Source organism: Somniosus microcephalus, chromosome 10 (assembly GCF_052327205.1).
Source record: "Somniosus microcephalus isolate GS21.2 chromosome 10, FLI_Smic_1.0, whole genome shotgun sequence".
Classification (NCBI taxonomy): domain Eukaryota; kingdom Metazoa; phylum Chordata; class Chondrichthyes; order Squaliformes; family Somniosidae; genus Somniosus; species Somniosus microcephalus.
Genome location: NC_140996.1, coordinates 105,205,991 through 105,218,024, shown reverse-complemented (window position 1 = coordinate 105,218,024; position 12,034 = coordinate 105,205,991).

Genomic DNA, 12,034 nt, shown 5'->3' with positions numbered 1-12,034 from the left:
TAGGCTAACAGGAAATTGTCCACCTTATGCTGCAGTGGAATGTCGTCATCGCACATGGCCCTTACTGCTTTCTTAAAGGTTTGTACGAACCTCTCAGCCAATCCACTTGTGGCTGGATGATACGGGGCGGATGTGTAATGCCTTACCCCATTCCTTTTCATGAATTTCGAAACTCTTCGGACACAAACTGTGGTCCGTTATCAGAGCAAATCTGCTCTGGCAAGCCGTTCCTGGCAAATATGGTCCGTAGGACTGCAATAGTTTTCTCCGTGGTGGTGGACGACATTTTGATCACCTCAGGCCATTTCGAGTGCGCATCCACGGCTATTAGAAACATTGAGTCCATGAATGGACCAGCAAAATCAATATGCACCCGTTGCCATGGAGATGAGGGCCACTCCCATGGGTGTAGAGGGGCATGTGGTGGTGCATTTTGGACCTTCTGGCATCCTGAGCAGCTCTTTGTTAGGTCCTCGATTTGCTGATCGATCCCCGGCCACCACACATAAGCCCTAGCAAGGCTTTTCATTTTCACCCCTCCCAGATGGCCTTCGTGAAGCTCATTGAGCACTCTCTCCCTTAACTTGGGTCGAATTACCACTCGGGATCCACACATCAAGGTCCCCTGGCATACTGACAGCTGTTCTCTTCTGGATGAGAATGCTCGCAACAGTGAGTCGCCATGTGTTGGCCATCCCTTCACCATCAAGTCATATACCCGAGACAGTGTCGGGTCATTTCGGGTCTCCTTCTCTATATCAGCGTTAGTTACTGGCAAGCGTTCAATTATAGTCGAATGAAATATTTCGACAGGGTCCACTGCTGGTGCTTCCTCCGCAGTAGGCAGTGGCAGGCGTGATAGCCCATCAGCGTTTCCATGCTGTTTCGTGCCCTTATACTCGATTTCATATTGGTTCGCCCCTAGAAAAAGCGACCATCTTTGTAGCCGTTGCGCAGTCATCACCGGCACGCCGTTCTTTGGATTAAAGATGGAGACAAATGGTTGGTGGTCCGTCAGCAAGATGAACTTCTGCCCGTGCAGATAGTGGTTGAACTTTTTCACTCCCCACACTAGGCTGAGTGCCTCCCTGTCAATCTGGGCATAGTTATGCTCGGCTGAGGTTAGTGACCGAGACGCAAAGGCTAACGGCCTCTCCGAGCCATCCGGGAACTTGTGCGATAGCACTGCTCCAATGCCATAGGGTGATGCATCTCACACCAACCGAATGGGTAGTGCTGGGTTGAAATGAGCCAACACCTCTTTTGATGTGATCAATTCTTTGCACTTCTGGAAAGCTTGTTTACATTCATCATTCCACTTCCATGGTACCCCCGTTTGCAGTAGGGTGTTCAGTGGGTGTAGTACTGTAGACAAATTCGGCAAGAACTTATGGTAGTAGTTTACCAGCCCGAGGAACGACCTCAGTTGTGACACATTTTCCGGTGCTGGAGCCTTGACTACTGCCTCAATCTTTTCAAGGGACTTATGTAACCCTTCTTCATCAATAACGTGGCCACAATACGAGATCTGCTTCTGGAAAAACTCGCATTTGTGGCGATTTGGTCGGAGCCCATATTCCTTCAATCTAGTGAGCACCTGCTCCAGGTTGACAAGGTGAGCACTGTCATTTTCGCCCGTGACCAGGATGTCGTCCAAATAACACTGGGTCCCTGGAATCCCTTGCAGGACTTGACCCATTGCCCTTTGCCAAATAGCCGGAGCTGATGCTACCCCGAACACCAGCCGGTTGTATTGGTAGAGACCTTTATGAGTGTTGATCGTGAGGTACTGTTTCGAGGCTTCTTCTACCTCCATTTGCAGGTACGCCTGTGCCAGATCAATCTTAGTGAAGCGTTTCCCTCCAGATAGCGAGGCGAAAATATCTTCAATCCGCGAAAGCGGATATTGTACCATGTGAAGGACTGGGTTCACTGTCACCTTAAAGTCCCCACAGATGAGAACTTTCTTTGGTTCCCCAGGCGTATTACTCAACGACCTCTTCATTACAGGAACAATGGGTGTGGCCCACTCACTCCAGTCCACTTTGGACAGTACTCCTGAATGTTCCAAACCTTCCAGCTCTGCTTCACCGGCTGGGCACCGGTCTGGCCTTAAAAAACTTTGGGCTTGCATTTTCCTCTATTTTGATCGTCGCTGTTATGCCTTTTAGTGTTCCAAGTCCCTCCTGGAACACTTCTTGTGCGTCAGTTAGCATTTTTGACAGTCGTCCAGGTGTGGCGTTGTCATCCTTTTTGGTATCTACAGTCAGTGCTTGTGTGGAATGCCAATCTAGCTGTCTCTTCCAGATCCATTCACGTCCTAGTAGTGGTGGTCCTCCATCTGGCAATACATATAGGTCCATTTTTGGTGTTTCCTTACCGTTATATACAACGTTCACCCTTATTTTACCTTTGGGGTAGACTTTTTGCCCCGTGTACGTCTTCAAGACAATCTCTGTATCTCTCAAGGGTATATATGAGAATAGCCGCTTGTAGTCCCTTCAGTTTATGACTGTTAGGGCTGATCCTGTGTCCAATTCCATTTTCACTTGGACTCCAGCTATCTTGAGCGTGACCCAGATAGTTTGATGATCCTCCGTTTGGATCACCTTATGTAGTTTCAGACAACCCAGCTCCTTGCTTCCGGAGTCTGTATCACTTTTCTGTTCGTCTGAACTACTTTCCGTCACCTTATGTACCTTCTTGTACTTCTCCTGTGGAGATTTCTTGCTGCTGGTTTTCTTTCCCGACCTGCAGACTCTTGCTATGTGTCCTACTTTTCCACACTGTCTGCACACTTTGTCCTTAAACCAGCAATCATTATGGTCGTGTGTTGTTCTGCCGCAGCGATAGCACTTCACTGTTCCGTATGACATTTCATTTGTGCCATATTCTTGCGGTCTCTGTTGTATCTCTGCAGCGCCCTGTGCGGCTGCTTCGTGTGATACTGCCATGCTGAAAGCCTTGTCCAGCGTAAGATCCTTTTCTGATAGAAGCCGTTTCTGGGTTCCTTCACTTTGAAGCCCACACACAAACTTGTCCCTTAAAGTATCTGCTAGTCCCGTTCCAAACTGGCAGTGTTTCGATAGCTTGTGCAGTTCCGTTAAATACTCAGCATTACTTTCATCTTTATGCTGGTTCCTTTTGTGAAACTTAAATCTTTCTGCTATCAGCAGCGGTGTGGGGTTTAAGTGGTTCTGTAGGATTGACACTATGTTTCCAAAATCCTTGTCCACTGGCTTCTCTGGGGTTACTAGGTTTCGCAGTAAGCCATACGTTTTTGCACCCATGGAATTCAACAATACCAGCGCTTTCCTCTCATCTGGCACTTCATTCGCCTTGCAGTACACTTCTATGTGTTCGACATATGTCGTCCAATCTTCGACTTCATTGTCGAACGCTGTCACACTGCCACTCTTCGGCATCCCTGGGTGTGGTTAGACTGGCTCAAAATGGCGTTTTCCCGTGCTTCCCTTCTTCTCCGCTGCGGCTCAAAATGGCGTTTTCCCGTGCTCTCCCTTCTTCTCCGCTGCGGCTCAAAATGGCTTTTTCCCGCGCTCTCCCTTCTTCTCCGCTGCAGCTCAAAATGGCGTTTCCCGCGCTCTCCCTTCTTCTCCACTGCGGCTGCTCGGCCCTTGAACACCGGCTGTGCTCTGCGCGTTTCCCTTTCTTCCCCGCTGATGCTGCTCGTCCCTTGAACACCGGCTGCGCTCTGCGCATTTTCTTTCATGCCTCTCTCTCTTCTCCCATCGACGCCATTCAGTCCTGAACACTGGCTGCGCCCTGTGCGCTCTACCCTCTCTCTTCTCCCGTCGACGCCGCTCGGTCCTGAACACCGGCTGCGCCCTGTGCACTCTACCCTTTCTCTTCTCCCGTCGACGCTGCTCGGCCTTTTCTGTGCCGTCGGTCAGCTCTTGCCGCCGTTGTCCGGGAAGGGTCTGCGCCATACCTGTTGCCAGCCCGTTTCACTGGACCACCGTGACTGGAGAACCAAGCCCAGCTCTCAACAGCCTCCCCTGCGATGCTCAATCTCTGCTGGATGACTGGGCGGTTGCCCGTGGTCGACGCCCGTGCTTCTGGCCTCAACTTTCTTCCACTGTTCTCCAGGAGCGAATCCCTGGGAGGTAATGCAGAGTTGCAGGTAGGTTCGAATCTGCCTCGTCGCCACTGTTATATCCGTGTATTTTTGATGTTGTGTGTCCTTCAATAACTAGACACGAGACTGCAGGAACAATCAACAGGTATTTACTGGATGAGGGTTACTCTAAAACTAAATGTACAGATCTCTCCCTACTCAGGGTTTATATACAGGTGTGGTCACTGCCGGTACTACAGTATACAGGAGCTGTAAAAAGTAGTTCTCCCCTTAAAGGTACATACACTACATAGACTACATCAAATGTACTACCCTCATCAACCGTCCTTGTAACCTCCTCAAAAAATTCAATCAAGTTAGTCAGACACGACCTTCCCTTAACAAATCCATGCTGACTGTCCCTGATTAATCCGTGTCTTTCTAAATGAAGATTTATCTTGTCCCTCAGAATTTTTCCACCACTGAGGTTAGGCTGACTGGCCTGTAATTACTTGGAATATCCCTTTCTCCCTTTTTAAACAGCGGTACCACGTTAGCAGTCCTCCAGTCCTCTGGCACCACACCTGTAGCCAGAGAAGATTGGAAAATGATGGTCAGAGCCTCTGCTGTTTCCTCTCTTACTTCTCTTAACAGTCTGGGATATATTTCTTCCAGGTCTGGGGATTTATCCACTTTCAAAAATGCTAAACCCCTTAATACTTCCTCTTTCACTATGTTTATTTCATCTATTATTTCTCACTCCTCCTCCCTGATTGTAATTTCTGCATCGTCCTACTCTTTTGTGAAAACAGACGCAAAGTATTCATTAAGAACCATACCCATGTCTTCCGCTTCCACACACAGGTTACCTTTATGGTCCCTAATAGGCCCTATTCTTGCTCTTAATGTATTTATAAACTCTCCTCATCCTCCTCCGAAGAGGCTGTGTGCTCTGCGCCTTGCTCCTCCTGCAGCTCCAATCCTCGCTGCTGCGCTCTGTTGTGCAGTGTGCACCATACAACGATCATTCTGGAGACCCTGGCTGGTGCGTATTGAAGGGCTCCTCCAGATCTGTCCAGGCATCTGAAGCGCATCTTCAGCATCCCGATTGCTTGCTCGATTACACATCTGGTCATCATGTGGCTTTGATTATGGCGCTCCTCGGCCTCGTTGCTTGGCCTCCTCAAGTGCATCATCAGCCACGTCTTCAGTGGCTAGCCCTTGTCTCCAAACAGCCAGCCAGTATGTCTGGTCAGAGGTGTGAAGAGCTGAGGGAAGGTGGACTGGCGCAGGAAAATTAATCATGATAGCCCCCTGGGAATCTGGCACACACCTGCATAATGATCTTTTGTGGTTGCAGACGAGTTGCACATTGAGGGAGTGGAAGCCCTTCATGTTCATGAATACTCCTGGTTGATCTGGGGGTGCCTTGGTGGACACATGTGTGCAGTCAATGACAGCCAGAGCCACAAAGCCAAGCGCCCTCTCAGTCACACTGGCTTCATCAGTGGCAAAGTGTACATAGGTGCCTGCCATGTGAAACATGGCATCGGTCACCTGGGTGATGCATTTGTGTGCGGCCGATTGCGAGATCCTGCAAATGTCTGCTGCAGATCCCTGGAAGGAGCCTGAGGCGAAGAAGTTGAGGGCGGTGGTGACTTTGACAGCCAGTGGTAATGCATGTCCACCAGGTCCTCTGGGCAGCAGGTCTTCTTCCAGCAGGCTACAAATGTCTGTGACGACCTGGTGCGATAGCCTGAGACTCCTGGGGCACTGCTGTTCAGTCATGTCCAGGAAGTTCATCCTCTGCCTGTATACCCTGTGTTGGGGGTATTGCCTCTGGTGAGGTGCACCCCTGTGCTCATCCCTTCTCTCCTGTGGAGCAGCAGGTCAGTGAGGAGAAGGCTGGTGCTGCTGGTGTCGCTGGTGTTGCTGGTGTTGTTGCTACTGCGGCTCACCTTGGTCCGAACTTGAGGTCTAAGGTGAAACAGCAGAAGCGGCACCCATGCTGATCTGATAGATGCCAGGTAAAGTCGAGATCAGAGGCACAATCCTCCAATGTAGTGAGAGTGACTTCCAATGTAGTGAGAATGGCTTTCAAGTTTGTAGAAATCACCTGCAAACTCCTGAAAGCAAATTCTCAGCACAAATTATGTCAGCAAGAGCCTTTCCCTTAGGCAAGGAAGCAGGTGTGAGGCGTGAGTATTTATGTGATTTTTTTCAACTTTCAATTGTTCAACTCGCAAAATGGCTGCTCAGCTCTCGCCTTGCTTTCTCAGGCGAGGTTCAGGAAGACCATGAATCCCATGCACAGCCAGTAAAAGTTGCAACATCAGGATAAAAAACTTGTTAATAGCCTGATAATGAGCTCTTAAATACTTTAATTAGGTCGCCTGCCTTTCCCAAGTGGGTCTCAGCGCACCGGAGTTAAAGTCGGAAGTCAATGCTTTTAACTGCCCACCCGCTTACAAACCCGCACACTCTTCAAAGTGAAAATTCAGCCATTAACTCTGTTCGTCTCTCCACAGATGTTGTCTCACTTGTTGAATATTTCCAGCATTTTCCGTTTTTATTTCAGGTTTAATGGAGTGTCTTAAAGGAGGAGAGAGAGGTAGAGAGGTTTAGGGCGGGAATTCCAGATCTTGGTGCCTAGATGGCTGAAGGCACAGCCGTTAATGGTGGGGCGAAGGAAGTGGGGGATGCACAAGAGGTGAGAATTGGAGGAGCACAGAGATCTCGGAGGATTAAAGAGCTGGAAGAGGTTACAGAGATAGGGAGGGCGAGACCATGGAGGGTTTTGAACATAGGACTTTGGGGATGTCTTATGTTCAAGACTTCAATGGAATTAAAGAGCAGGAGAGATGTAAAACAAGCTGCCGATTCGCTGTCATCCATTTTACACTATCGTACAAAGTCAAAATCACCCCCTCCATGTGAAGTTCCTTTTATTACCATTCATCAACTGAGCCTGCACCAGCTGTATGTCACAGTTCAATATGTACAGGGAAATGTGAGAAGGAACATTAATAATCAAAAAGAGTATAATGATTGCAAACTATAGATTGGAGTTCAGTTAAGTCCACCCCAAAGCACAAAATTTATCTCCATCTCTGTTCCTCCAAACCATGCTTCTGGCACAGTTTTTATGATTTCAGAATGTATAGTTTTTATTCCCAAATAAACGTTTATGACAGGGGCATATGGGTTTATTTCTTGTACTAGAAATAAAAATAATACAAGTTACAAATTACTGTCAGTGGCAATAATGGACAAATGCATAATGCATTGATATGACCATCCTCTGTCTGTTATTTTAATGGAGGTATTAACCTCTGTAGCTTAACTAGGTTAACACTGCTGTTAAAATAATAAATAGAGGAACGGCATACTAGTATTTTTATGCAGCGAGTTGTTATGATCTGGAATGTGCTGCCTGAAAGAAAGCAGATTCAACAGTAACTTTCAAAATGGAATTGGATATATAGTAATTGGATGGCTCTTTCAAAGAGCCGGCACAGACAAAAAGAGCCAAATTGCCTCTTTCTGTGCTGTAAGATTAAATGCGTAGGATTTTAATTTGGAAGCAGGTCGGGATGCTGTTTTGCGGTCGGAGAACAGGTTTCCCTCAGGCCCTGCCGAATTTAACGGCTGGGCCTGATTAACATTTTTTTTTCTCTGTTTCTTGCCCGCAGCCAGCCAGATTGAAAGGCTGGCTGGCTGGTGGGCGGGTAGGCCTGCAGCACCAGGCCGCAGCCAGAGAGCAGAAAGGAGGGAGGGATTGGAGGTCGGCGGGGGGGGGGTTGGGTACCAGGGATTGGAGGGGGTCGGAAGGCTGGGGTCCGAGGGGGTCGGAATGCTGGAATCGGAGGGGGTCGGAAGGTGGGGTCCGGGGGGGTCAGAAGGCCGGAATCGCAGGGGGGCGGAAGACCAGGATCCGAGGGAGTCGGAAGGCCGGAATCGGAGGGGGTCGGAAGGCCGGGATCCGAAGGGGTCGGAAGGCCAGGATCGAGGGGGTCGGAAGGCCGGAATCGGAGGGAGTCGGAAGGCTGGGATCCGAGGGAGTTGGAAGGCCGGCATCGGCAGGGGTCAGAAGGCCGGGATCGGGGGGGTCAGTAGGCCAGGATCGAGGGGGTGTGCAGAAGTCCAGGATCGGAGGGGATCAGAAGGCCAGAGGAGGGGTAGGAGGTGGGGTCTGAGATCAGGGTGCCGGGATCGGTGGCTGGAAGGGGGCGGTCTGGGGCCGGGGGGGATATCAGAGATCAGAGGCCGAGGATCGGAGGCCAGAGGGCAGGTCGGGGTGGGGGGGAGATCTGATAACTCGGGGGTGAGATCGGAGGCCTTGGTGGGGTGTGGGGGGAGATTGGAGGCCTTGTGGGAGAAGTCGGGGGTAGATCGGAAGGGCCGGGGGGGTTGGCAAGGCAGCGAAACTGGATCCAGCAGATAAGTGGAAAGGCATTTAACTCCTGGATCTAGCAGTCCTCGCCTTCCTTTAGCTGTCTGGTTCCCCAACGCCGTCCAGAATTAAATTTAAAATGGTGCTTCAAAAAGAGGCACGCAGCCTCATTATAATATTTAAAGTGCCAACCTGCCTCCTACGAGCGGGTTGGCTGCCCATTCCCCATCCCGCCTCTGATAAAAACCGGAAGTGGGCGGGTTGGGGTCGGGATTCAGATTTCCAACACTTTATAACCTCCCGCCCGACCAAAACGCGACCCATTTTTGGGGTTAAAATTCCCCCCATTAATGTTAAGGATACATCTACTGTTATCACCAGCATTAATTTCTAGCCCTCCAAGGTATACTAAAGAGGAAGAGGCGAGTTCATGTTTGGGTGTGATCCTTCTTCAGAACTCAGTTCCAGAGAAAGACTTGTATTTGCATAGTGCCTTATTGCATCTCTCAAAAACATCTCAAAGTGTCTCACATATAATTATCTGGATTTTCATTGAGGAGTCGGGTAGGAGGTGGGACTACAACTTTCGGGGTTGTAGTCCCGACTCCATCGAGTTCTAGCCAACCCACGCGATTTTGACTTGATTGACCTTGTTGAGCCCACCCAGCGGGCTCAGCAGGCCAATTAAGGGCCACCCGGCAACAGGTAACGTCACAGATTGATATTTCATCTGTCAAGACCTTTTGACAGATGAAATATCAGCATTCGACAGCTGTTTAAAGCTGTCAAACACTGACAATCTATACTCCAGGTTAATTCCTTCCTCTCAGGCTGATTTAGAGATCTCCCCGGAACAGAAAGCTGAATGCTGCAATATTTGACAGCTCGCAGCCATTCTGCTTTCTGTGCCAGTGAGATGAGGGACTCCCGAGACCTGAAGGAAGGAAGGCTGTAAAGGTAAGTAAAGGTATGAAAAACTTCTTTAAACACTTTACACACATCAAACACACTTACCTTTGCACTCATGCACCCATCACTCACCTGAACACCGGACATCTCGACCCCTCCAAGCCCTTCATCCCGATGGTCCACCTCCTCTAACTTGGCATGGTTTGGAGCCGTCGGGAATCCCACACTTCAACATTAAAAATAGGGATTAGGCTAAAAACTGCCAGTTAACTACCTGTTAACAGGCAGTTAATTGGCACTAATCCCCTTCCCGCCTCGGGGAGGCAGGTCCCAGTGCAGGTCGGGTACCCGCCTCCTTTGAAACTGGCATGGAGGCAGGTTGGGTGCGGGATAGGTTCGTGCCCCCCGATTTCGGGATTTTAACCCCCCAACACGCCTCCAATCCCGCCTCCACGGCCCAATGAAAATCCTGCCCAATGAGTCCCCACTGCTTATAGCGGGCTTGTTGGTGTTAACGCAATTAGCCTGCTCTAAGCATTGGATGGTGTATCGTCTTTTAGAGACACCGAGAGAACAGGAACAGGAAACATCCGAGGTCGGGATTGAAGTGACCGTCATTAAAGAATCAGCCATCTTTGCCGTAATGTCCCAGGTTAATAAGGTAATTATTGGCACTAAGACCACCCTCACAAACGAAGGACTGAGAGCAGTGAACGGGGCACGCATGCTCTCTCTCGCAGCAGGGAACACTCCTCGCCCGCCATAGTCTGTGCTGCCATGTTTAAGTTGTGCCCACAGTTCCCCAATGAGGAGAACACATTGCACAAGTTTGTTTCACCACAGGAGACGCTTCACTTCGCAGAATGTGATATTCACTCCAAAGTGAGCCTGCAGTGTTTGACCACATCCCTCCGGAACTGATCACTCTGTTCATCTCCAACATCGGGTGAAAAGCCCCCTCCTACATCTACCGGCTGATGAGTGAACTTTACAACCATGATGACCACCAAATCTAACTTAATAAAACCAGCTGAGACCCGGAAAAAAAGACAGTAACAGAGAATAGAGGGATTTAAAAACAAAAATGATGAGATGGGAAAAGCTTATTAAATTGCTCAAAATAGTTAGCCCACTTAATGTGTCATTGACTTCATTGGAAATGGCAAATGGTTAGTGCCATTTGCCCGATATAGGTGACTGCCCGTGATAAGCGTGGGCAGTTTAAGTGGTGGGGACTGTACTTTGAAGTGCCATCACTGGTCCTATGCAGGTAAACTCATCAGCGATTCTGTGCAGGGTAAGATCCCAGAGGCAGCGCCGAATTGACGCACACTCATCCATTTTGGAGCTCACCGCTCCTCTTACCGCAGCCGATGACAGCACGAAGAGGCGGGAGAAAGCGACGGTGAGCTAGAACCCATACAGTAAACAGCTGCTGGGATAACTGTTAACTATGGAGAGCTATTGGAGTGAAAACCAATGAAAACGTGACAAATGATCAATGAATCTGTTTTTTGGCAGGGCATTTTGATGGAGAAAATTTTAGCCAGGACAGAGAAAACACTTCACATTCTTCTTTGAAACTGTGGTATTGGATCTCTGGCTTGGATTCTCGTGGATTTATTGCCTTTATTCCAGCAGATTCTAGGCGGGTGACAACAACAGGAGATACGGTGAGGAAATGCAGATAGACCAGCTGCATTAGCTGAAGTAGGAAATGTAATTTTTTGTTTCTAAATTTTGAACGTTTTAATCTTCAGCCGGCCTTGCTAGGTTGTGGCAAGGGCTGGAGCAATTTTCCTCCTCCCTTTCCCACCCTCCTTCCAAGCAAGTGACCTGGCGGGAATGGAAATACCACTGTGGGCCTGACACAAACATACAGTCCGCATTACTTACACCATCCATGCATATTGTGGGCAGCCGCCTATATCAGGCTATTTCCACTGAAGTCAATTCATTAAACGGGCCATTGCAGGCAGTTCAATAAGCTTTTCCCACCTCGTTAAAGTGCGATTACCTTACTTACTTAATCCTCTCTACTTACCGTTTCAAAAGCTCCGCTGATTTCAGGCAAATTGAAATGTTTATTAAATGTCTTTCAGTTTGTACTGTTAACTATTCACCTGAGGAGCTGAGTGCCTCAGTGCTGCAGTGCTACTGTTTCTATGGGGAGCATGGTGAAACAGTGGCTGAGAGAAATGATTGCATGGCCTAAAAATTGGAAGTATTAGTGCTGGCCGTTAAAGCCCATTTTGTTGAAAAAACTGGTGGCCACCTCACTTCCGCCCACTTCCAGTGGGTCCCACAGCGGCCGCCATTTTCGGCAGGTCGGAAGCGCTGTCGTTGCCTATTTTAATTAGTAAGATCGTGACGTCAATCGGCGTACAACGCCGAATTGACGCACACTCATCCATTTTGGAGCTCACCGCTCCTCTTACCGCAGCCGATGACAGCACGAAGAGGCAGGAGAAAGCGACGGTGAGCTAGAACCCATACAGTAAACAGCTGCTGAGATAACTGTTAACTATGGAGAGCTATTGGAGTGAAAGCAAATGAAATGCATCAAATCTTCCCCCGGTCAGTCAAACACTATAGGAGGTAAATATTTTTAAAATAAACTGTACAGTTGTAATAATCTCAGGAAAAATCAAAGCTGC